An 18,207-nucleotide genomic window follows, 5' to 3' on the forward strand; every position below is an offset into this window, starting at 1 on the left:
TCAAAAAGGTCAACAGAACTTGGGATTCCCAGCCAGTCTCCCATGCTGGTACTTGCCAAGCCTTAAGCTGCATTGCTGCTGCGATCTGACGAGAGCAGGCACATTCAGCTTAGAATGGCTGTTGACAGCAGCTGTTCAATTTGAACCTTCTTTTACCATCTTTGACAGAGAAACTAATACAATTTTCAGGTTCAAAAAGGTCAATGGAACTTGGGATTCCCGGCCAGTCTCCCATTCTGGTACTTGCCAAGCCTTAAGCTGCATTGCTGCTGCGATCTGACGAGAGCAGGCACATTCAGCTTAGAAAGGCCGTTGACAGCAGCTGTTCAATTTGAACCTTCTTTTACCATCTTTGACAGAGAAACTAACACAATCTTCAGGTTCAAAAAGGTCAACGGAACTTGGGATTCCCAGCCAGTCTCCCATGCTGGTACTTGCCAAGCCTTAAGCTGCATTGCTGCTGCGATCTGATGAGAGCAGGCACATTCAGCTTAGAATGGCCGTTGACAGCAGCTGTTCAATTTGAACCTTCTTTTACTATCTCATAGAGAAACTAACACAATTTTCAGGTTCAAAAAGGTCATTGTACCTTGGGATTCCCAGCCAGTCTCCCATTCTGGTACTTGCCAAGCCTTAAGCTGCATTGCTGCTGCGATCTGACAAGAGCAGGCACATTCAGCTTAGAATGGCCGTTGACAGCAGCTGTTCAATTTGAACCTTCTTTTACTATCTCATAGAGAAACTAACACAATTTTGAGGTTCAAAAAGGTCAATGGAACTTGGGATTCCCAGCCAGTCTCCCATGCTGGTACTTGCCAAGCCTTAAGCTGCATTGCTGCTGCGATCTGACGAGAGCAGGCACATTCAGCTTAGAATGGCCGTTGACAGCAGCTGTTCAATTTGAACCTTCTTTTACTATCTCATAGAGAAACTAACACAATTTTCAGGTTCAAAAAGGTCAACGGAACTTGGGATTCCCAGCCAGTCTCCCATGCTGGTACTTGCCAAGCCTTAAGCTGCATTGCTGCTGCAATCTGACGAGAGCAGGCACATTCAGCTTAGAATGGCCGTTGACAGCAGCTTTTCAATTTGAACCTTCTTTTACTATCTCATAGAGAAACTAACACAATTTTCAGGTTCAAAAAGGTCAACGGAACTTGGGATTCCCAGGCAGTCTCCCATGCTGGTACTTGCCAAGCCTTAAGCTGCATTGCTGCTGCGATCTGACGAGAGCAGGCACATTCAGCTTAGAATGGCCGTTGACAGCAGCTGTTCAATTTGAACCTTCTTTTACTATCTCATAGAGAAACTAACACAATTTTCAGGTTCAAAAAGGTCAATGGAACTTGGGATTCCCAGCCAGTCTCCCATGCTGGTACTTGCCAAGCCTTAAGCTGCATTGCTGCTGCGATCTGACGAGAGCAGGCACATTCAGCTTAGAATGGCCGTTGACAGCAGCTGTTCAATTTGAACCTTCTTTTACTATCTCATAGAGAAACTAACACAATTTTCAGGTTCAAAAAGGTCAACGGAACTTGGGATTCCCAGCCAGTCTCCCATGCTGGTACTTGCCAAGCCTTAAGCTGCATTGCCGCTGCGATCTGATGAGAGCAGGCACATTCAGCTTAGAATGGCCGTTGACAGCAGCTGTTCAATTTGAACCTTCTTTTACCATCTTTGACAGAGAAACTAACACAATTTTCAGGTTCAACGGAACTTGGAATTCCCAGCCAGTCTCCCTTGCTGGTACTTGCCAAGCCTTAAGCTGCATTGCTGCTGCGATCTGATGAGAGCAGGCACATTCAGCTTAGAATGGCCGTTGACAGCAGCTGTTCAATTTGAACCTTCTTTTACTATTTCATAGAGAAACTAACACAATTTTCAGGTTCAAAAAGGTCAACGGAACTTGGGATTCCCAGCCAGTCTCCCATGCTGGTACTTGCCAAGCCTTAAGCTGCATTGCTGCTGCGATCTGACGAGAGCAGGCACATTCAGCTTAGAATGGCCGTTGACAGCAGCTGTTCAATTTGAACCTTCTTTTACTATCTCATAGAGAAACTAACACAATTTTCAGGTTCAAAAAGGTCAACGGAACTTGGGATTCCCAGCCAGTCTCCCATGCTGGTACTTGCCAAGCCTTAAGCTGCATTGCTGCTGCGATCTGACGAGAGCAGGCACATTCAGCTTAGAATGGCCGTTGACAGCAGCTGTTCAATTTGAACCTTCTTTTACTATTTCATAGAGAAACTAACACAATTTTCAGGTTCAAAAAGGTCAACGGAACTTGGGATTCCCAGCCAGTCTCCCATGCTGGTACTTGCCAAGCCTTAAGCTGCATTGCTGCTGCGATCTGACGAGAGCAGGCACATTCAGCTTAGAATGGCCGTTGACAGCAGCTGTTCAATTTGAACCTTCTTTTACTATCTCATAGAGAAACTAACACAATTTTCAGGTTCAAAAAGGTCAACGGAACTTGGGATTCCCAGCCAGTCTCCCATGCTGGTACTTGCCAAGCCTTAAGCTGCATTGCTGCTGCGATCTGACGAGAGCAGGCACATTCAGCTTAGAATGGCCGTTGACCGCAGCTGTTCAATTTGAACCTTCTTTTACCATCTTTGACAGAGAAACTAACACAATTTTCAGGTTCAAAAAGGTCAACGGAACTTGGGATTCCCAGCCAGTCTCCCATGCTGGTACTTGCCAAGCCTTAAGCTGCATTGCTGCTGCGATCTGACGAGAGCAGGCACATTCAGCTTAGAATGGCCGTTGACAGCAGCTGTTCAATTTGAACCTTCTTTTACTATCTCATAGAGAAACTAATACAATTTTCAGGTTCAAAAAGGTCAACGGAACTTGGGATTCCAAGCCAGTCTCCCATGCTGGTACTTGCCAAGCCTTAAGCTGCATTGCTGCTGCGATCTGACGAGAGCAGGCACATTCAGCTTAGAATGGCCGTTGACAGCAGCTGTTCAATTTGAACCTTCTTTTACCATCTTTGACAGAGAAACTAACACAATTTTCAGGTTCAAAAAGGTCAACGGAACTTGGAATTCCCAGCCAGTCTCCCATGCTGGTACTTGCCAAGCCTTAAGCTGCATTGCTGCTGCGATCTGATGAGAGCAGGCACATTCAGCTTAGAATGGCCGTTGACAGCAGCTGTTCAATTTGAACCTTCTTTTACTATTTCATAGAGAAACTAACACAATTTTCAGGTTCAAAAAGGTCAACGGAACTTGGGATTCCCAGCCAGTCTCCCATGCTGGTACTTGCCAAGCCTTAAGCTGCATTGCTGCTGCGATCTGACGAGAGCAGGCACATTCAGCTTAGAATGGCCGTTGACAGCAGCTGTTCAATTTGAACCTTCTTTTACCATCTTTGACAGAGAAACTAACACAATCTTCAGGTTCAAAAAGGTCAACGGAACTTGGGATTCCCAGCCAGTCTCCCATGCTGGTACTTGCCAAGCCTTAAGCTGCATTGCTGCTGCGATCTGATGAGAGCAGGCACATTCAGCTTAGAATGGCCGTTGACAGCAGCTGTTCAATTTGAACCTTCTTTTACTATCTCATAGAAAAACTAACACAATTTTCAGGTTCAAAAAGGTCAACGGAACTTGGGATTCCCAGCCAGTCTCCCATGCTGGTACTTGCCAAGCCTTAAGCTGCATTGCTGCTGCGATCTGACGAGAGCAGGCACATTCAGCTTAGAATGGCCGTTGACAGCAGCTGTTCAATTTGAACCTTCTTTTACCATCTTTGACAGAGAAACTAATACAATTTTCAGGTTCAAAAAGGTCAACGGAACTTGGGATTCCCAGCCAGTCTCCCATGCTGGTACTTGCCAAGCCTTAAGCTGCATTGCTGCTGCGATCTGATGAGAGCAGGCACATTCAGCTTAGAATGGCCGTTGACAGCAGCTTTTCAATTTGAACCTTCTTTTACTATCTTATAGAGAAACTAACACAATTTTCAGGTTCAAAAAGGTCAACGGAACTTGGGATTCCCAGCCAGTCTCCCATGCTGGTACTTGCCAAGCCTTAAGCTGCATTGCTGCTGCGATCTGACGAGAGCAGGCACATTCAGCTTAGAATGGCCGTTGACAGCAGCTGTTCAATTTGAACCTTCTTTTACTATCTCATAGAGAAACTAATACAATTTTCAGGTTCAAAAAGGTCATTGTAACTTGGGATTCAAAGCCAGTCTCCCATGCTGGTACTTGCCAAGCCTTAAGCTGCATTGCTGCTGCGATCTGACGAGAGCAGGCACATTCAGCTTAGAATGGCCGTTGACAGCAGCTGTTCAATTTGAACCTTCTTTTACTATCTCATAGAGAAACTAACACAGTTTTCAGGTTCAAAAAGGTCAACAGAACTTGGGATTCCCAGCCAGTCTCCCATGCTGGTACTTGCCAAGCCTTAAGCTGCATTGCTGCTGCGATCTGACGAGAGCAGGCACATTCAGCTTAGAATGGCTGTTGACAGCAGCTGTTCAATTTGAACCTTCTTTTACCATCTTTGACAGAGAAACTAATACAATTTTCAGGTTCAAAAAGGTCAATGGAACTTGGGATTCCCAGCCAGTCTCCCATTCTGGTACTTGCCAAGCCTTAAGCTGCATTGCTGCTGCGATCTGACGAGAGCAGGCACATTCAGCTTAGAAAGGCCGTTGACAGCAGCTGTTCAATTTGAACCTTCTTTTACCATCTTTGACAGAGAAACTAACACAATCTTCAGGTTCAAAAAGGTCAACGGAACTTGGGATTCCCAGCCAGTCTCCCATGCTGGTACTTGCCAAGCCTTAAGCTGCATTGCTGCTGCGATCTGATGAGAGCAGGCACATTCAGCTTAGAATGGCCGTTGACAGCAGCTGTTCAATTTGAACCTTCTTTTACTATCTCATAGAGAAACTAACACAATTTTCAGGTTCAAAAAGGTCATTGTACCTTGGGATTCCCAGCCAGTCTCCCATTCTGGTACTTGCCAAGCCTTAAGCTGCATTGCTGCTGCGATCTGACAAGAGCAGGCACATTCAGCTTAGAATGGCCGTTGACAGCAGCTGTTCAATTTGAACCTTCTTTTACTATCTCATAGAGAAACTAACACAATTTTGAGGTTCAAAAAGGTCAATGGAACTTGGGATTCCCAGCCAGTCTCCCATGCTGGTACTTGCCAAGCCTTAAGCTGCATTGCTGCTGCGATCTGACGAGAGCAGGCACATTCAGCTTAGAATGGCCGTTGACAGCAGCTGTTCAATTTGAACCTTCTTTTACTATCTCATAGAGAAACTAACACAATTTTCAGGTTCAAAAAGGTCAACGGAACTTGGGATTCCCAGCCAGTCTCCCATGCTGGTACTTGCCAAGCCTTAAGCTGCATTGCTGCTGCGATCTGACGAGAGCAGGCACATTCAGCTTAGAATGGCCGTTGACAGCAGCTTTTCAATTTGAACCTTCTTTTACTATCTCATAGAGAAACTAACACAATTTTCAGGTTCAAAAAGGTCATCGGAACTTGGGATTCCCAGGCAGTCTCCCATGCTGGTACTTGCCAAGCCTTAAGCTGCATTGCTGCTGCGATCTGACGAGAGCAGGCACATTCAGCTTAGAATGGCCGTTGACAGCAGCTGTTCAATTTGAACCTTCTTTTACTATCTCATAGAGAAACTAACACAATTTTCAGGTTCAAAAAGGTCAATGGAACTTGGGATTCCCAGCCAGTCTCCCATGCTGGTACTTGCCAAGCCTTAAGCTGCATTGCTGCTGCGATCTGACGAGAGCAGGCACATTCAGCTTAGAATGGCCGTTGACAGCAGCTGTTCAATTTGAACCTTCTTTTACTATCTCATAGAGAAACTAACACAATTTTCAGGTTCAAAAAGGTCAACGGAACTTGGGATTCCCAGCCAGTCTCCCATGCTGGTACTTGCCAAGCCTTAAGCTGCATTGCCGCTGCGATCTGATGAGAGCAGGCACATTCAGCTTAGAATGGCCGTTGACAGCAGCTGTTCAATTTGAACCTTCTTTTACCATCTTTGACAGAGAAACTAACACAATTTTCAGGTTCAAAAAGGTCAACGGAACTTGGAATTCCCAGCCAGTCTCCCTTGCTGGTACTTGCCAAGCCTTAAGCTGCATTGCTGCTGCGATCTGATGAGAGCAGGCACATTCAGCTTAGAATGGCCGTTGACAGCAGCTGTTCAATTTGAACCTTCTTTTACTATTTCATAGAGAAACTAACACAATTTTCAGGTTCAAAAAGGTCAACGGAACTTGGGATTCCCAGCCAGTCTCCCATGCTGGTACTTGCCAAGCCTTAAGCTGCATTGCTGCTGCGATCTGACGAGAGCAGGCACATTCAGCTTAGAATGGCCGTTGACAGCAGCTGTTCAATTTGAACCTTCTTTTACTATCTCATAGAGAAACTAACACAATTTTCAGGTTCAAAAAGGTCAACGGAACTTGGGATTCCCAGCCAGTCTCCCATGCTGGTACTTGCCAAGCCTTAAGCTGCATTGCTGCTGCGATCTGACGAGAGCAGGCACATTCAGCTTAGAATGGCCGTTGACCGCAGCTGTTCAATTTGAACCTTCTTTTACCATCTTTGACAGAGAAACTAACACAATTTTCAGGTTCAAAAAGGTCAACGGAACTTGGGATTCCCAGCCAGTCTCCCATGCTGGTACTTGCCAAGCCTTAAGCTGCATTGCTGCTGCGATCTGACGAGAGCAGGCACATTCAGCTTAGAATGGCCGTTGACAGCAGCTGTTCAATTTGAACCTTCTTTTACTATCTCATAGAGAAACTAATACAATTTTCAGGTTCAAAAAGGTCAACGGAACTTGGGATTCCAAGCCAGTCTCCCATGCTGGTACTTGCCAAGCCTTAAGCTGCATTGCTGCTGCGATCTGACGAGAGCAGGCACATTCAGCTTAGAATGGCCGTTGACAGCAGCTGTTCAATTTGAACCTTCTTTTACCATCTTTGACAGAGAAACTAACACAATTTTCAGGTTCAAAAAGGTCAACGGAACTTGGAATTCCCAGCCAGTCTCCCATGCTGGTACTTGCCAAGCCTTAAGCTGCATTGCTGCTGCGATCTGATGAGAGCAGGCACATTCAGCTTAGAATGGCCGTTGACAGCAGCTGTTCAATTTGAACCTTCTTTTACTATTTCATAGAGAAACTAACACAATTTTCAGGTTCAAAAAGGTCAACGGAACTTGGGATTCCCAGCCAGTCTCCCATGCTGGTACTTGCCAAGCCTTAAGCTGCATTGCTGCTGCGATCTGACGAGAGCAGGCACATTCAGCTTAGAATGGCCGTTGACAGCAGCTGTTCAATTTGAACCTTCTTTTACTATCTCATAGAGAAACTAATACAATTTTCAGGTTCAAAAAGGTCAACGGAACCTGGGATTCCAAGCCAGTCTCCCATGCTGGTACTTGCCAAGCCTTAAGCTGCATTGCTGCTGCGATCTGACGAGAGCAGGCACATTCAGCTTAGAATGGCCGTTGACAGCAGCTGTTCAATTTGAACCTTCTTTTACCATCTTTGACAGAGAATCTAACACAATTTTCAGGTTCAAAAAGGTCATTGTAACTTAGGATTCCCAGCCAGTCTCCCATGCTGGTACTTGCCAAGCCTTAAGCTGCATTGCTGCTGCGATCTGACGAGAGCAGGCCCATTCAGCTTAGAATGGCCGTTGACAGCAGCTGTTCAATTTGAACCTTCTTTTACCATCTTTGACAGAGAAACTAACACAATTTTCAGGTTCAAAAAGGTCAACGGAACTTGGAACTCCCAGCCAGTCTCCCATGCTGGTACTTGCCAAGCCTTAAGCTGCATTGCTGCTGCGATCTGATGAGAGCAGGCACATTCAGCTTAGAATGGCCATTGACAGCAGCTGTTCAATTTGAACCTTCTTTTACTATCTCATAGAGAAACTAACACAATTTTCAGGTTCAAAAAGGTCAACGGAACTTGGGATTCCCAGCCAGTCTCCCATTCTGGTACTTGCCAAGCCTTAAGCTGCATTGCTGCTGCGATCTGACGAGAGCAGGCACATTCAGCTTAGAATGGCCGTTGACAGCAGCTGTTCAATTTGAACCTTCTTTTACTATCTCATAGAGAAACTAACACAATTTTCAGGTTCAAAAAGGTCAACGGAACTTGGGATTCCCAGCCAGTCTCCCATGCTGGTACTTGCCAAGCCTTAAGCTGCATTGCTGCTGCAATCTGACGAGAGCAGGCACATTCAGCTTAGAATGGCCGTTGACAGCAGCTGTTCAATTTGAACCTTCTTTTACCATCTTTGACAGAGAAACTAACACAATTTTCAGGTTCAAAAAGGTCAACGGAACTTGGGATTCCCAGCCAGTCTCCCATGCTGGTACTTGCCAAGCCTTAAGCTGCATTGCTGCTGCGATCTGATGAGAGCAGGCACATTCAGCTTAGAATGGCCGTTGACAGCAGCTGTTCAATTTGAACCTTCTTTTACTATCTCATAGAGAAACTAACACAATTTTCAGGTTCAAAAAGGTCAACGGAACTTGGGATTCCCAGCCAGTCTCCCATTCTGGTACTTGCCAAGCCTGAAGCTGCATTGCTGCTGCGATCTGATGAGAGCAGGCACATTCAGCTTAGAATGGCCGTTGACAGCAGCTGTTCAATTTGAACCTTCTTTTACTATCTCATAGATAAACTAACACAATTTTCAGGTTCAAAAAGGTCAACGGAACTTGGGATTCCCAGCCAGTCTCCCATTCTGGTACTTGCCAAGCCTTAAGCTGCATTGCTGCTGCGATCTGACGAGAGCAGGCACATTCAGCTTAGAATGGCCGTTGACAGCAGCTGTTCAATTTGAACCTTCTTTTACTATCTCATAGAGAAACTAACACAATTTTCAGGTTCAAAAAGGTCAACGGAACTTGGGATTCCAAGCCAGTCTCCCATGCTGGTACTTGCCAAGCCTTAAGCTGCATTGCTGCTGCGATCTGACGAGAGCAGGCACATTCAGCTTAGAATGGCCGTTGACAGCAGCTGTTCAATTTGAACCTTCTTTTACTATCTCATAGAGAAACTAACACAATTTTCAGGTTCAAAAATGTCAACGGAACTTGGGATTCCCAGCCAGTCTCCCATGCTGGTACTTGCCAAGCCTTAAGCTGCATTGCTGCTGCGATCTGACGAGAGCAGGCACATTCAGCTTAGAATGGCCGTTGAAAACAGCTGTTCAATTTGAACCTTCTTTTACCATCTTTGACAGAGAAACTAACACAATTTTCAGGTTCAAAAAGGTCAACGGAACTTGGGATTCCCAGCCAGTCTCCCATTCTGGTACTTGCCAAGCCTTAAGCTGCATTGCTGCTGCGATCTGACGAGAGCAGGCACATTCAGCTTAGAATGGCCGTTGACAGCAGCTGTTCAATTTGAACCTTCTTTTACTATCTCATAGAGAAACTAACACAATTTTCAGGTTCAAAAATGTCAACGGAACTTGGGATTCCCAGCCAGTCTCCCATGCTGGTACTTGCCAAGCTTTAAGCTGCATTGCTGCTGCGATCTGACGAGAGCAGGCACATTCAGCTTAGAATGGCCGTTGAAAACAGCTGTTCAATTTGAACCTTCTTTTACCATCTTTGACAGAGAAACTAACACAATTTTCAGGTTCAAAAAGGTCAACGGAACTTGGGATTCCCAGCCAGTCTCCCATTCTGGTACTTGCCAAGCCTTAAGCTGCATTGCTGCTGCGATCTGACGAGAGCAGGCACATTCAGCTTAGAATGGCCGTTGACAGCAGCTGTTCAATTTGAACCTTCTTTTACTATCTCATAGAGAAACTAACACAATTTTCAGGTTCAAAAATGTCAACGGAACTTGGGATTCCCAGCCAGTCTCCCATGCTGGTACTTGCCAAGCCTTAAGCTGCATTGCTGCTGCGATCTGACGAGAGCAGGCACATTCAGCTTAGAATGGCCGTTGAAAACAGCTGTTCAATTTGAACCTTCTTTTACCATCTTTGACAGAGAAACTAACACAATTTTCAGGTTCAAAAAGGTCAACGGAACTTGGGATTCCCAGCCAGTCTCCCATTCTGGTACTTGCCAAGCCTTAAGCTGCATTGCTGCTGCGATCTGACGAGAGCAGGCACATTCAGCTTAGAATGGCCGTTGACAGCAGCTGTTCAATTTGAACCTTCTTTTACTATCTCATAGAGAAACTAACACAATTTTCAGGTTCAAAAATGTCAACGGAACTTGGGATTCCCAGCCAGTCTCCCATGCTGGTACTTGCCAAGCTTTAAGCTGCATTGCTGCTGCGATCTGACGAGAGCAGGCACATTCAGCTTAGAATGGCCGTTGAAAACAGCTGTTCAATTTGAACCTTCTTTTACCATCTTTGACAGAGAAACTAACACAATTTTCAGGTTCAAAAAGGTCAACGGAACTTGGGATTCCCAGCCAGTCTCCCATTCTGGTACTTGCCAAGCCTTAAGCTGCATTGCTGCTGCGATCTGACGAGAGCAGGCACATTCAGCTTAGAATGGCCGTTGACAGCAGCTGTTCAATTTGAACCTTCTTTTACTATCTCATAGAGAAACTAACACAATTTTAAGGTTCAAAAAGGTCAACGGAACTTGGGATTCCCAGCCAGTCTCCCATGCTGGTACTTGCCAAGCCTTAAGCTACATTGCTGCTGCGATCTGACGAGAGCAGGCACATTCAGCTTAGAATGGCCGTTGACAGCAGCTGTTCAATTTGAACCTTCTTTTACTATCTCATAGAGAAACTAACACAATTTTCAGGTTCAAAAAGGTCAACGGAACTTGGGATTCCCAGCCAGTCTCCCATGCTGGTACTTGCCAAGCCTTAAGCTGCATTGCTGCTGCGACCTGATGAGAGCAGGCACATTCAGCTTAGAATGGCCGTTGACAGCAGCTGTTCAATTTGAACCTTCTTTTACTATCTCATAGAGAAACTAACACAATTTTCAGGTTTAAAAAGGGCAACGGAACTTGGGATTCCAAGCCAGTCTCCCATGCTGGTACTTGACAAGCCTTAAGCTGCATTGCTGCTGCGATCTGACGAGAGCAGGCACATTCAGCTTAGAATGGCCGGTGACAGCAGCTTTTCAATTTGAACCTTCTTTTACCATCTTTGAAAGAGAAACTAACACAATTTTCAGGTTCAAAAAGGTCAACGGAACTTGGGATTCGCAGCCAGTCTCCCATGCTGGTACTTGCCAAGAGTTAATCTGCATTGCTGCTGCGTTCTGACGAGAGCAGGCACATTCAGCTTAGAATGGCTGGTGACAGCAGCTTTTCAATTTGAACCTTCTTTTACCATCTTTGAAAGAGAAACTAACACAATTTTCAGGTTCAAAAAGGTCAACGGAACTTGGGATTCGCAGCCAGTCTCCCATGCTGGTACTTGCCAAGCCTTAAGCTGCATTGCTGCTGCAATCTGACGAGAGCAGGCACATTCAGCTTAGAATGGCCGTTGAAAGTAGCTGTTCAATTTGAACCTTCTTTTACTATCTTTGACAGGGAAACTAACACAATTTTCAGGTTCAAAAAGGTCAACGGGACTTGGGATTCCCAGCCAGTCTCCCATGCTGGTACTTGCCAAGCCTTAAGCTGCATTGCTGCTGCGATCTGACGAGAGCAGGCACATTCAGCTTAGAATGGCCATTGACAGCAGCTGTTCAATTTGAACCTTCTTTTACTATCTCATAGAGAAACTAACACGATTTTCAGGTTCAAAAAGGTCAACGGAACTTGGGATTCCCAGCCAGTCTCCCATGCTGGTACTTGCCAAGCCTTAAGCTGCATTGCTGCTGCGATCTGATGAGAGCAGGCACATTCAGCTTAGAATGGCCGTTGACAGCAGCTGTTCAATTTGAACCTTTTTTTACCATCTTTGACAGAGATACTAACACAATTTTCAGGTTCAAAAAGGTCAACGGAACTTGGGATTCCCAGCCAGTCTCCCATGCTGGTACTTGCCAAGCCTTAAGCTGCATTGCTGCTGCGATCTGACGAGAGCAGGCACATTCAGCTTAGAATGGCCGTTGACAGCAGCTGTTCAATTTGAACCTTCTTTTACCATCTTTGACAGAGAAACTAATACAATTTTCAGGTTCAAAAAGGTCAACGGAACTTGGGATTCCCAGCCAGTCTCCCATGCTGGTACTTGCCAAGCCTTAAGCTACATTGCTGCTGCGATCTGACGAGAGCAGGCACATTCAGCTTAGAATGGCCGTTGACAGCAGCTGTTCAATTTGAACCTTCTTTTACTATCTCATAGAGAAACTAATACAATTTTCAGGTTCAAAAAGGTCAACGGAACTTGGGATTCCAAGCCAGTCTCCCATGCTGGTACTTGCCAAGCCTTAAGCTGCATTGCTGCTGCGATCTGACGAGAGCAGGCACATTCAGCTTAGAATGGCCGTTGACAGCAGCTGTTCAATTTGAACCTTCTTTTACCATCTTTGACAGAGAATCTAACACAATTTTCAGGTTCAAAAAGGTCATTGTAACTTGGGATTCCCAGCCAGTCTCCCATGCTGGTACTTGCCAAGCCTTAAGCTGCATTGCTGCTGCGATCTGACGAGAGCAGGCCCATTCAGCTTAGAATGGCCGTTGACAGCAGCTGTTCAATTTGAACCTTCTTTTACCATCTTTGACAGAGAAACTAACACAATTTTCAGGTTCAAAAAGGTCAACGGAACTTGGAATTCCCAGCCAGTCTCCCATGCTGGTACTTGCCAAGCCTTAAGCTGCATTGCTGCTGCGATCTGACGAGAGCAGGCACATTCAGCTTAGAATGGCCGTTGACAGCAGCTGTTCAATTTGAACCTTCTTTTACTATCTCATAGAGAAACTAACACAATTTTCAGGTTCAAAAAGGTCAACGGAACTTGGGATTCCCAGCCAGTCTCCCATGCTGGTACTTGCCAAGCCTTAAGCTGCATTGCTGCTGCGATCTGACGAGAGCAGGCACATTCAGCTTAGAATGGCCGTTGACAGCAGCTGTTCAATTTGAACCTTCTTTTACCATCTTTGACAGAGAAACTAACACAATTTTCAGGTTCAAAAAGGTCAACGGAACTTGGGATTCCCAGCCAGTCTCTCATGCTGGTACTTGCCAAGCCTTAAGCTGCATTGCTGCTGCGATCTGACGAGAGCAGGCACATTCAGCTTAGAATGGCCGTTGACAGCAGCTGTTCAATTTGAACCTTCTTTTACTATCTCATAGAGAAACTAATACAATTTTCAGGTTCAAAAAGGTCAACGGAACTTGGGATTCCAAGCCAGTCTCCCATGCTGGTACTTGCCAAGCCTTAAGCTGCATTGCTGCTGCGATCTGACGAGAGCAGGCACATTCAGCTTAGAATGGCCGTTGACAGCAGCTGTTCAATTTGAACCTTCTTTTACCATCTTTGACAGAGAATCTAACACAATTTTCAGGTTCAAAAAGGTCATTGTAACTTGGGATTCCCAGCCAGTCTCCCATGCTGGTACTTGCCAAGCCTTAAGCTGCATTGCTGCTGCGATCTGACGAGAGCAGGCCCATTCAGCTTAGAATGGCCGTTGACAGCAGCTGTTCAATTTGAACCTTCTTTTACCATCTTTGACAGAGAAACTAACACAATTTTCAGGTTCAAAAAGGTCAACGGAACTTGGAATTCCCAGCCAGTCTCCCATGCTGGTACTTGCCAAGCCTTAAGCTGCATTGCTGCTGCGATCTGATGAGAGCAGGCACATTCAGCTTAGAATGGCCGTTGACAACAGCTGTTCAATTTGAACCTTCTTTTACTATCTCATAGAGAAACTAACACAATTTTCAGGTTCAAAAAGGTCAACGGAACTTGGGATTCCCAGCCAGTCTCCCATGCTGGTACTTGCCAAGCCTTAAGCTGCATTGCTGCTGCGATCTGACGAGAGCAGGCACATTCAGCTTAGAATGGCCGTTGACAGCAGCTGTTCAATTTGAACCTTCTTTTACTATCTCATAGAGAATCTAACACAATTTTCAGGTTCAAAAAGGTCATTGTAACTTGGGATTCCCAGCCAGTCTCCCATGCTGGTACTTGCCAAGCCTTAAGCTGCATTGCTGCTGCGATCTGACGAGAGCAGGCCCATTCAGCTTAGAATGGCCGTTGACAGCAGCTGTTCAATTTGAACCTTCTTTTACCATCTTTGACAGAGAAACTAACACAATTTTCAGGTTCAAAAAGGTCAACGGAACTTGGAATTCCCAGCCAGTCTCCCATGCTGGTACTTGCCAAGCCTTAAGCTGCATTGCTGCTGCGATCTGATGAGAGCAGGCACATTCAGCTTAGAATGGCCGTTGACAGCAGCTGTTCAATTTGAACCTTCTTTTACTATCTCATAGAGAAACTAACACAATTTTCAGGTTCAAAAAGGTCAACGGAACTTGGGATTCCCAGCCAGTCTCCCATGCTGGTACTTGCCAAGCCTTAAGCTGCATTGCTGCTGCGATCTGACGAGAGCAGGCACATTCAGCTTAGAATGGCCGTTGACAGCAGCTGTTCAATTTGAACCTTCTTTTACTATCTCATAGAGAATCTAACACAATTTTCAGGTTCAAAAAGGTCATTGTAACTTGGGATTCCCAGCCAGTCTCCCATGCTGGTACTTGCCAAGCCTTAAGCTGCATTGCTGCTGCGATCTGACGAGAGCAGGCCCATTCAGCTTAGAATGGCCGTTGACAGCAGCTGTTCAATTTGAACCTTCTTTTACCATCTTTGACAGAGAAACTAACACAATTTTCAGGTTCAAAAAGGTCAACGGAACTTGGAATTCCCAGCCAGTCTCCCATGCTGGTACTTGCCAAGCCTTAAGCTGCATTGCTGCTGCGATCTGATGAGAGCAGGCACATTCAGCTTAGAATGGCCGTTGACAGCAGCTGTTCAATTTGAACCTTCTTTTACTATCTCATAGAGAAACTAACACAATTTTCAGGTTCAAAAAGGTCAACGGAACTTGGGATTCCCAGCCAGTCTCCCATGCTGGTACTTGCCAAGCCTTAAGCTGCATTGCTGCTGCGATCTGACGAGAGCAGGCACATTCAGCTTAGAATGGCCGTTGACAGCAGCTGTTCAATTTGAACCTTCTTTTACTATCTCATAGAGAAACAAACACAATTTTCAGGTTCAAAAAGGTCAACGGAACTTGGGATTCCCAGCCAGTCTCCCATGCTGGTACTTGCCAAGCCTTAAGCTGCATTGCTGCTGCGATATGACGAGAGCAGGCACATTCAGCTTAGAATGGCCGTTGACAGCAGCTGTTCAATTTGAACCTTCTTTTACCATCTTTGACAGAGAAACTAACACAATTTTCAGGTTCAAAAAGGTCAACGGAACTTGGGATTCCCAGACAGTCTCCCATGCTGGTACTTGCCAAGCCTTAAGCTGCATTGCTGCTGCGATCTGACGAGAGCAGGCACATTCAGCTTAGAATGGCCGTTGACAGCAGCTGTTCAATTTGAACCTTCTTTTACTATCTCATAGAGAAACTAACACAATTTTCAGGTTCAAAAAGGTCAACGGAACTTGGGATTCCCAGCCAGTCTCCCATGCTTGTACTTGCCAAGCCTTAAGCTGCATTGCTGCTGCGATCTGACGAGAGCAGGCACATTCAGCTTAGAATGGCCGTTGACAGCAGCTGTTCAATTTGAACCTTCTTTTACCATCTTTGACAGAGAAACTAACACAATTTTCAGGTTCAAAAAGGTCAATGGAACTTGGGATTCACAGCCAGTCTCCCATGCTGGTACTTGCCAAGCCTTAAGCTGCATTGCTGCTGCGATCTGACGAGAGCAGGCCCATTCAGCTTAGAATGGCCGTTGACAGCAGCTGTTCAATTTGAACCTTCTTTTACCATCTTTGACAGAGAAACTAACACAATTTTCAGGTTCAAAAAGGTCAACGGAACTTGGGATTCCCAGCCAGTCTCCCATGCTGGTACTTGCCAAGCCTTAAGCTGCATTGCTGCTGCGATCTGATGAGAGCAGGCACATTCAGCTTAGAATGGCCATCTACAGCAGCTGTTCAATTTGAACCTTCTTTTACTATCTCATAGAGAAACTAACACAATTTTCAGGTTCAAAAAGGTCAACGGAACTTGGGATTCCCAGCCAGTCTCCCATTCTGGTACTTGCCAAGCCTTAAGCTGCATTGCTGCTGCGATCTGACGAGAGCAGGCACATTCAGCTTAGAATGGCCGTTGACAGCAGCTGTTCAATTTGAACCTTCTTTTACCATCTTTGACAGAGAAACTAACACAATTTTCAGGTTCAAAAAGGTCAACGGAACTTGGGATTCCCAGCCAGTCTCCCATGCTGGTACTTGCCAAGCCTTAAGCTGCATTGCTGCTGCGATCTGATGAGAGCAGGCACATTCAGCTTAGAATGGCCATCTACAGCAGCTGTTCAATTTGAACCTTCTTTTACTATCTCATAGAGAAACTAACACAATTTTCAGGTTCAAAAAGGTCAACGGAACTTGGGATTCCCAGCCAGTCTCCCATTCTGGTACTTGCCAAGCCTTAAGCTGCATTGCTGCTGCGATCTGACGAGAGCAGGCACATTCAGCTTAGAATGGCCGTTGACAGCAGCTGTTCAATTTGAACCTTCTTTTACTATCTCATAGAGAAACTAACACAATTTTCAGGTTCAAAAAGGTCAACGGAACTTGGGATTCCCAGCCAGTCTCCCATGCTGGTACTTGCCAAGCCTTAAGCTGCATTGCTGCTGCGATCTGACGAGAGCAGGCACATTCAGCTTAGAATGGCCGTTGACAGCAGCTGTTCAATTTGAACCTTCTTTTACCATCTTTGACAGAGAAACTAACACAATTTTCAGGTTCAAAAAGGTCAATGGAACTTGGGATTCACAGCCAGTCTCCCATGCTGGTACTTGCCAAGCCTTAAGCTGCATTGCTGCTGCGATCTGACGAGAGCAGGCCCATTCAGCTTAGAATGGCCGTTGACAGCAGCTGTTCAATTTGAACCTTCTTTTACCATCTTTGACAGAGAAACTAACACAATTTTCAGGTTCAAAAAGGTCAACGGAACTTGGGATTCCCAGACAGTCTCCCATGCTGGTACTTGCCAAGCCTTAAGCTGCATTGCTGCTGCGATCTGATGAGAGCAGGCACATTCAGCTTAGAATGGCTGTTGACAGCAGCTGTTCAATTTGAACCTTCTTTTACTATCTCATAGAGAAACTAACACAATATTCAGGTTCAAAAAGGTCAACGGAACTTGGGATTCCCAGCCAGTCTCCCATGCTGGTACTTGCCAAGCCTTAAGCTGCATTGCTGCTGCGATCTGACGAGAGCAGGCACATTCAGCTTAGAATGGCCGTTGACAGCAGCTGTTCAATTTGAACCTTCTTTTACCATCTTTGACAGAGAAACTAACACAATTTTCAGGTTCAAAAAGGTCAACGGAACTTGGGATTCCCAGCCAGTCTCCCATGCTGGTATTTGCCAAGCCTTAAGCTGCATTGCCGCTGCGATCTGATGAGAGCAGGCACATTCAGCTTAGAATGGCCGTTGACAGCAGCTTTTCAATTTGAACCTTCTTTTACTATCTCATAGAGAAACTAACACAATTTTCAGGTTCAAAAAGGTCAACGGAACTTGGGATTCCCAGCCAGTCTCCCATTCTGGTACTTGCCAAGCCTTAAGCTGCATTGCTGCTGCGATCTGCCGAGAGGAGGCACATTCAGCTTAGAATGGCCGTTGACAGCAGCTGTTCAATTTGAACCTTCTTTTACTATCTCATAGAGAAACTAACACAATTTTCAGGTTCAAAAAGGTCAACGGAACTTGGGATTCCCAGCCAGTCTCCCATTCTGGTACTTGCCAAGCCTTAAGCTGCATTGCTGCTGCGATCTGACGAGAGCAGGCACATTCAGCTTAGAATGGCCGTTGACAGCAGCTGTTCAATTTGAACCTTCTTTTACTATCTCATAGAGAAACTAACACAATTTTCAGGTTCAAAAAGGTCAACGGGACTTGGGATTCCCAGCCAGTCTCCCATGCTGGTACTTGCCAAGCCTTAAGCTGCATTGCTGCTGCGATCTGACGAGAGCAGGCACATTCAGCTTAGAATGGCCGTTGACAGCAGCTGTTCAATTTGAACCTTCTTTTACCATCTTTGACAGAGAATCTAACACAATTT

The 18,207-nt window shown here is 45.6% G+C and overlaps 82 pseudogenes; all 82 read right to left on the reverse strand.

Annotated features, from left to right (window-relative positions):
* Positions 1-7: 7 nt before the first annotated feature.
* LOC140096874 (5S ribosomal RNA) lies at positions 8-126 on the reverse strand (annotated as a pseudogene).
* Positions 127-198: 72 nt separating this feature from the next.
* On the reverse strand, positions 199-317 carry LOC140112839 (5S ribosomal RNA; annotated as a pseudogene).
* A 72-nt stretch (positions 318-389) lies between these two features.
* Positions 390-508, reverse strand: LOC140100806 (5S ribosomal RNA; annotated as a pseudogene).
* Positions 509-767: 259 nt separating this feature from the next.
* On the reverse strand, positions 768-886 carry LOC140105547 (5S ribosomal RNA; annotated as a pseudogene).
* Positions 887-956: 70 nt separating this feature from the next.
* On the reverse strand, positions 957-1,075 carry LOC140104391 (5S ribosomal RNA; annotated as a pseudogene).
* A 70-nt stretch (positions 1,076-1,145) lies between these two features.
* Positions 1,146-1,264, reverse strand: LOC140106073 (5S ribosomal RNA; annotated as a pseudogene).
* Positions 1,265-1,334: 70 nt separating this feature from the next.
* Positions 1,335-1,453, reverse strand: LOC140105551 (5S ribosomal RNA; annotated as a pseudogene).
* A 70-nt stretch (positions 1,454-1,523) lies between these two features.
* On the reverse strand, positions 1,524-1,642 carry LOC140100630 (5S ribosomal RNA; annotated as a pseudogene).
* A 63-nt stretch (positions 1,643-1,705) lies between these two features.
* On the reverse strand, positions 1,706-1,824 carry LOC140108349 (5S ribosomal RNA; annotated as a pseudogene).
* Positions 1,825-1,894: 70 nt separating this feature from the next.
* LOC140092063 (5S ribosomal RNA) lies at positions 1,895-2,013 on the reverse strand (annotated as a pseudogene).
* Positions 2,014-2,083: 70 nt separating this feature from the next.
* On the reverse strand, positions 2,084-2,202 carry LOC140092085 (5S ribosomal RNA; annotated as a pseudogene).
* Positions 2,203-2,272: 70 nt separating this feature from the next.
* Positions 2,273-2,391, reverse strand: LOC140092096 (5S ribosomal RNA; annotated as a pseudogene).
* Positions 2,392-2,461: 70 nt separating this feature from the next.
* Positions 2,462-2,580, reverse strand: LOC140092107 (5S ribosomal RNA; annotated as a pseudogene).
* A 72-nt stretch (positions 2,581-2,652) lies between these two features.
* On the reverse strand, positions 2,653-2,771 carry LOC140092118 (5S ribosomal RNA; annotated as a pseudogene).
* Positions 2,772-2,841: 70 nt separating this feature from the next.
* Positions 2,842-2,960, reverse strand: LOC140103568 (5S ribosomal RNA; annotated as a pseudogene).
* Positions 2,961-3,032: 72 nt separating this feature from the next.
* LOC140090712 (5S ribosomal RNA) lies at positions 3,033-3,151 on the reverse strand (annotated as a pseudogene).
* Positions 3,152-3,221: 70 nt separating this feature from the next.
* LOC140092130 (5S ribosomal RNA) lies at positions 3,222-3,340 on the reverse strand (annotated as a pseudogene).
* A 72-nt stretch (positions 3,341-3,412) lies between these two features.
* LOC140100928 (5S ribosomal RNA) lies at positions 3,413-3,531 on the reverse strand (annotated as a pseudogene).
* Positions 3,532-3,601: 70 nt separating this feature from the next.
* Positions 3,602-3,720, reverse strand: LOC140092141 (5S ribosomal RNA; annotated as a pseudogene).
* A 72-nt stretch (positions 3,721-3,792) lies between these two features.
* Positions 3,793-3,911, reverse strand: LOC140101050 (5S ribosomal RNA; annotated as a pseudogene).
* A 70-nt stretch (positions 3,912-3,981) lies between these two features.
* Positions 3,982-4,100, reverse strand: LOC140092152 (5S ribosomal RNA; annotated as a pseudogene).
* A 259-nt stretch (positions 4,101-4,359) lies between these two features.
* Positions 4,360-4,478, reverse strand: LOC140096885 (5S ribosomal RNA; annotated as a pseudogene).
* A 72-nt stretch (positions 4,479-4,550) lies between these two features.
* On the reverse strand, positions 4,551-4,669 carry LOC140110808 (5S ribosomal RNA; annotated as a pseudogene).
* Positions 4,670-4,741: 72 nt separating this feature from the next.
* Positions 4,742-4,860, reverse strand: LOC140101171 (5S ribosomal RNA; annotated as a pseudogene).
* A 259-nt stretch (positions 4,861-5,119) lies between these two features.
* LOC140105561 (5S ribosomal RNA) lies at positions 5,120-5,238 on the reverse strand (annotated as a pseudogene).
* A 70-nt stretch (positions 5,239-5,308) lies between these two features.
* Positions 5,309-5,427, reverse strand: LOC140092163 (5S ribosomal RNA; annotated as a pseudogene).
* A 70-nt stretch (positions 5,428-5,497) lies between these two features.
* On the reverse strand, positions 5,498-5,616 carry LOC140098280 (5S ribosomal RNA; annotated as a pseudogene).
* A 70-nt stretch (positions 5,617-5,686) lies between these two features.
* Positions 5,687-5,805, reverse strand: LOC140105567 (5S ribosomal RNA; annotated as a pseudogene).
* Positions 5,806-5,875: 70 nt separating this feature from the next.
* Positions 5,876-5,994, reverse strand: LOC140100641 (5S ribosomal RNA; annotated as a pseudogene).
* A 72-nt stretch (positions 5,995-6,066) lies between these two features.
* On the reverse strand, positions 6,067-6,185 carry LOC140097272 (5S ribosomal RNA; annotated as a pseudogene).
* A 70-nt stretch (positions 6,186-6,255) lies between these two features.
* Positions 6,256-6,374, reverse strand: LOC140092174 (5S ribosomal RNA; annotated as a pseudogene).
* A 70-nt stretch (positions 6,375-6,444) lies between these two features.
* Positions 6,445-6,563, reverse strand: LOC140092185 (5S ribosomal RNA; annotated as a pseudogene).
* A 72-nt stretch (positions 6,564-6,635) lies between these two features.
* On the reverse strand, positions 6,636-6,754 carry LOC140092207 (5S ribosomal RNA; annotated as a pseudogene).
* Positions 6,755-6,824: 70 nt separating this feature from the next.
* On the reverse strand, positions 6,825-6,943 carry LOC140103571 (5S ribosomal RNA; annotated as a pseudogene).
* A 72-nt stretch (positions 6,944-7,015) lies between these two features.
* Positions 7,016-7,134, reverse strand: LOC140090845 (5S ribosomal RNA; annotated as a pseudogene).
* Positions 7,135-7,204: 70 nt separating this feature from the next.
* Positions 7,205-7,323, reverse strand: LOC140092218 (5S ribosomal RNA; annotated as a pseudogene).
* A 70-nt stretch (positions 7,324-7,393) lies between these two features.
* LOC140106660 (5S ribosomal RNA) lies at positions 7,394-7,512 on the reverse strand (annotated as a pseudogene).
* A 263-nt stretch (positions 7,513-7,775) lies between these two features.
* Positions 7,776-7,894, reverse strand: LOC140097283 (5S ribosomal RNA; annotated as a pseudogene).
* A 70-nt stretch (positions 7,895-7,964) lies between these two features.
* Positions 7,965-8,083, reverse strand: LOC140106771 (5S ribosomal RNA; annotated as a pseudogene).
* Positions 8,084-8,153: 70 nt separating this feature from the next.
* LOC140104396 (5S ribosomal RNA) lies at positions 8,154-8,272 on the reverse strand (annotated as a pseudogene).
* Positions 8,273-8,344: 72 nt separating this feature from the next.
* On the reverse strand, positions 8,345-8,463 carry LOC140101293 (5S ribosomal RNA; annotated as a pseudogene).
* A 70-nt stretch (positions 8,464-8,533) lies between these two features.
* Positions 8,534-8,652, reverse strand: LOC140092805 (5S ribosomal RNA; annotated as a pseudogene).
* Positions 8,653-8,722: 70 nt separating this feature from the next.
* Positions 8,723-8,841, reverse strand: LOC140106814 (5S ribosomal RNA; annotated as a pseudogene).
* A 70-nt stretch (positions 8,842-8,911) lies between these two features.
* On the reverse strand, positions 8,912-9,030 carry LOC140103578 (5S ribosomal RNA; annotated as a pseudogene).
* Positions 9,031-9,100: 70 nt separating this feature from the next.
* LOC140105430 (5S ribosomal RNA) lies at positions 9,101-9,219 on the reverse strand (annotated as a pseudogene).
* Positions 9,220-9,291: 72 nt separating this feature from the next.
* On the reverse strand, positions 9,292-9,410 carry LOC140106899 (5S ribosomal RNA; annotated as a pseudogene).
* A 70-nt stretch (positions 9,411-9,480) lies between these two features.
* On the reverse strand, positions 9,481-9,599 carry LOC140113178 (5S ribosomal RNA; annotated as a pseudogene).
* Positions 9,600-9,671: 72 nt separating this feature from the next.
* On the reverse strand, positions 9,672-9,790 carry LOC140106985 (5S ribosomal RNA; annotated as a pseudogene).
* Positions 9,791-9,860: 70 nt separating this feature from the next.
* LOC140105436 (5S ribosomal RNA) lies at positions 9,861-9,979 on the reverse strand (annotated as a pseudogene).
* Positions 9,980-10,051: 72 nt separating this feature from the next.
* Positions 10,052-10,170, reverse strand: LOC140107061 (5S ribosomal RNA; annotated as a pseudogene).
* Positions 10,171-10,240: 70 nt separating this feature from the next.
* On the reverse strand, positions 10,241-10,359 carry LOC140113179 (5S ribosomal RNA; annotated as a pseudogene).
* A 72-nt stretch (positions 10,360-10,431) lies between these two features.
* LOC140107143 (5S ribosomal RNA) lies at positions 10,432-10,550 on the reverse strand (annotated as a pseudogene).
* A 70-nt stretch (positions 10,551-10,620) lies between these two features.
* On the reverse strand, positions 10,621-10,739 carry LOC140102134 (5S ribosomal RNA; annotated as a pseudogene).
* Positions 10,740-10,809: 70 nt separating this feature from the next.
* Positions 10,810-10,928, reverse strand: LOC140097671 (5S ribosomal RNA; annotated as a pseudogene).
* A 643-nt stretch (positions 10,929-11,571) lies between these two features.
* Positions 11,572-11,690, reverse strand: LOC140098902 (5S ribosomal RNA; annotated as a pseudogene).
* Positions 11,691-11,760: 70 nt separating this feature from the next.
* LOC140101415 (5S ribosomal RNA) lies at positions 11,761-11,879 on the reverse strand (annotated as a pseudogene).
* Positions 11,880-11,951: 72 nt separating this feature from the next.
* Positions 11,952-12,070, reverse strand: LOC140092229 (5S ribosomal RNA; annotated as a pseudogene).
* A 72-nt stretch (positions 12,071-12,142) lies between these two features.
* On the reverse strand, positions 12,143-12,261 carry LOC140102145 (5S ribosomal RNA; annotated as a pseudogene).
* Positions 12,262-12,331: 70 nt separating this feature from the next.
* On the reverse strand, positions 12,332-12,450 carry LOC140103585 (5S ribosomal RNA; annotated as a pseudogene).
* A 263-nt stretch (positions 12,451-12,713) lies between these two features.
* LOC140113488 (5S ribosomal RNA) lies at positions 12,714-12,832 on the reverse strand (annotated as a pseudogene).
* Positions 12,833-12,902: 70 nt separating this feature from the next.
* Positions 12,903-13,021, reverse strand: LOC140092240 (5S ribosomal RNA; annotated as a pseudogene).
* Positions 13,022-13,093: 72 nt separating this feature from the next.
* Positions 13,094-13,212, reverse strand: LOC140108592 (5S ribosomal RNA; annotated as a pseudogene).
* A 70-nt stretch (positions 13,213-13,282) lies between these two features.
* LOC140103591 (5S ribosomal RNA) lies at positions 13,283-13,401 on the reverse strand (annotated as a pseudogene).
* Positions 13,402-13,664: 263 nt separating this feature from the next.
* Positions 13,665-13,783, reverse strand: LOC140090966 (5S ribosomal RNA; annotated as a pseudogene).
* Positions 13,784-13,853: 70 nt separating this feature from the next.
* LOC140092251 (5S ribosomal RNA) lies at positions 13,854-13,972 on the reverse strand (annotated as a pseudogene).
* A 261-nt stretch (positions 13,973-14,233) lies between these two features.
* Positions 14,234-14,352, reverse strand: LOC140091088 (5S ribosomal RNA; annotated as a pseudogene).
* Positions 14,353-14,422: 70 nt separating this feature from the next.
* LOC140092262 (5S ribosomal RNA) lies at positions 14,423-14,541 on the reverse strand (annotated as a pseudogene).
* A 261-nt stretch (positions 14,542-14,802) lies between these two features.
* On the reverse strand, positions 14,803-14,921 carry LOC140091210 (5S ribosomal RNA; annotated as a pseudogene).
* A 70-nt stretch (positions 14,922-14,991) lies between these two features.
* Positions 14,992-15,110, reverse strand: LOC140092273 (5S ribosomal RNA; annotated as a pseudogene).
* Positions 15,111-15,180: 70 nt separating this feature from the next.
* Positions 15,181-15,299, reverse strand: LOC140112861 (5S ribosomal RNA; annotated as a pseudogene).
* Positions 15,300-15,371: 72 nt separating this feature from the next.
* On the reverse strand, positions 15,372-15,490 carry LOC140093546 (5S ribosomal RNA; annotated as a pseudogene).
* A 70-nt stretch (positions 15,491-15,560) lies between these two features.
* LOC140103958 (5S ribosomal RNA) lies at positions 15,561-15,679 on the reverse strand (annotated as a pseudogene).
* Positions 15,680-15,942: 263 nt separating this feature from the next.
* LOC140109203 (5S ribosomal RNA) lies at positions 15,943-16,061 on the reverse strand (annotated as a pseudogene).
* A 70-nt stretch (positions 16,062-16,131) lies between these two features.
* Positions 16,132-16,250, reverse strand: LOC140107264 (5S ribosomal RNA; annotated as a pseudogene).
* Positions 16,251-16,322: 72 nt separating this feature from the next.
* On the reverse strand, positions 16,323-16,441 carry LOC140109214 (5S ribosomal RNA; annotated as a pseudogene).
* Positions 16,442-16,511: 70 nt separating this feature from the next.
* LOC140107397 (5S ribosomal RNA) lies at positions 16,512-16,630 on the reverse strand (annotated as a pseudogene).
* A 70-nt stretch (positions 16,631-16,700) lies between these two features.
* On the reverse strand, positions 16,701-16,819 carry LOC140092284 (5S ribosomal RNA; annotated as a pseudogene).
* A 263-nt stretch (positions 16,820-17,082) lies between these two features.
* On the reverse strand, positions 17,083-17,201 carry LOC140098170 (5S ribosomal RNA; annotated as a pseudogene).
* Positions 17,202-17,271: 70 nt separating this feature from the next.
* Positions 17,272-17,390, reverse strand: LOC140092296 (5S ribosomal RNA; annotated as a pseudogene).
* Positions 17,391-17,462: 72 nt separating this feature from the next.
* Positions 17,463-17,581, reverse strand: LOC140112625 (5S ribosomal RNA; annotated as a pseudogene).
* A 259-nt stretch (positions 17,582-17,840) lies between these two features.
* Positions 17,841-17,959, reverse strand: LOC140107519 (5S ribosomal RNA; annotated as a pseudogene).
* A 70-nt stretch (positions 17,960-18,029) lies between these two features.
* On the reverse strand, positions 18,030-18,148 carry LOC140095049 (5S ribosomal RNA; annotated as a pseudogene).
* Positions 18,149-18,207: the final 59 nt, after the last annotated feature.

The sequence above is a fragment of the Engystomops pustulosus genome, chromosome 1 (assembly GCF_040894005.1).
Source record: "Engystomops pustulosus chromosome 1, aEngPut4.maternal, whole genome shotgun sequence".
Lineage (NCBI taxonomy): Eukaryota > Metazoa > Chordata > Amphibia > Anura > Leptodactylidae > Engystomops > Engystomops pustulosus.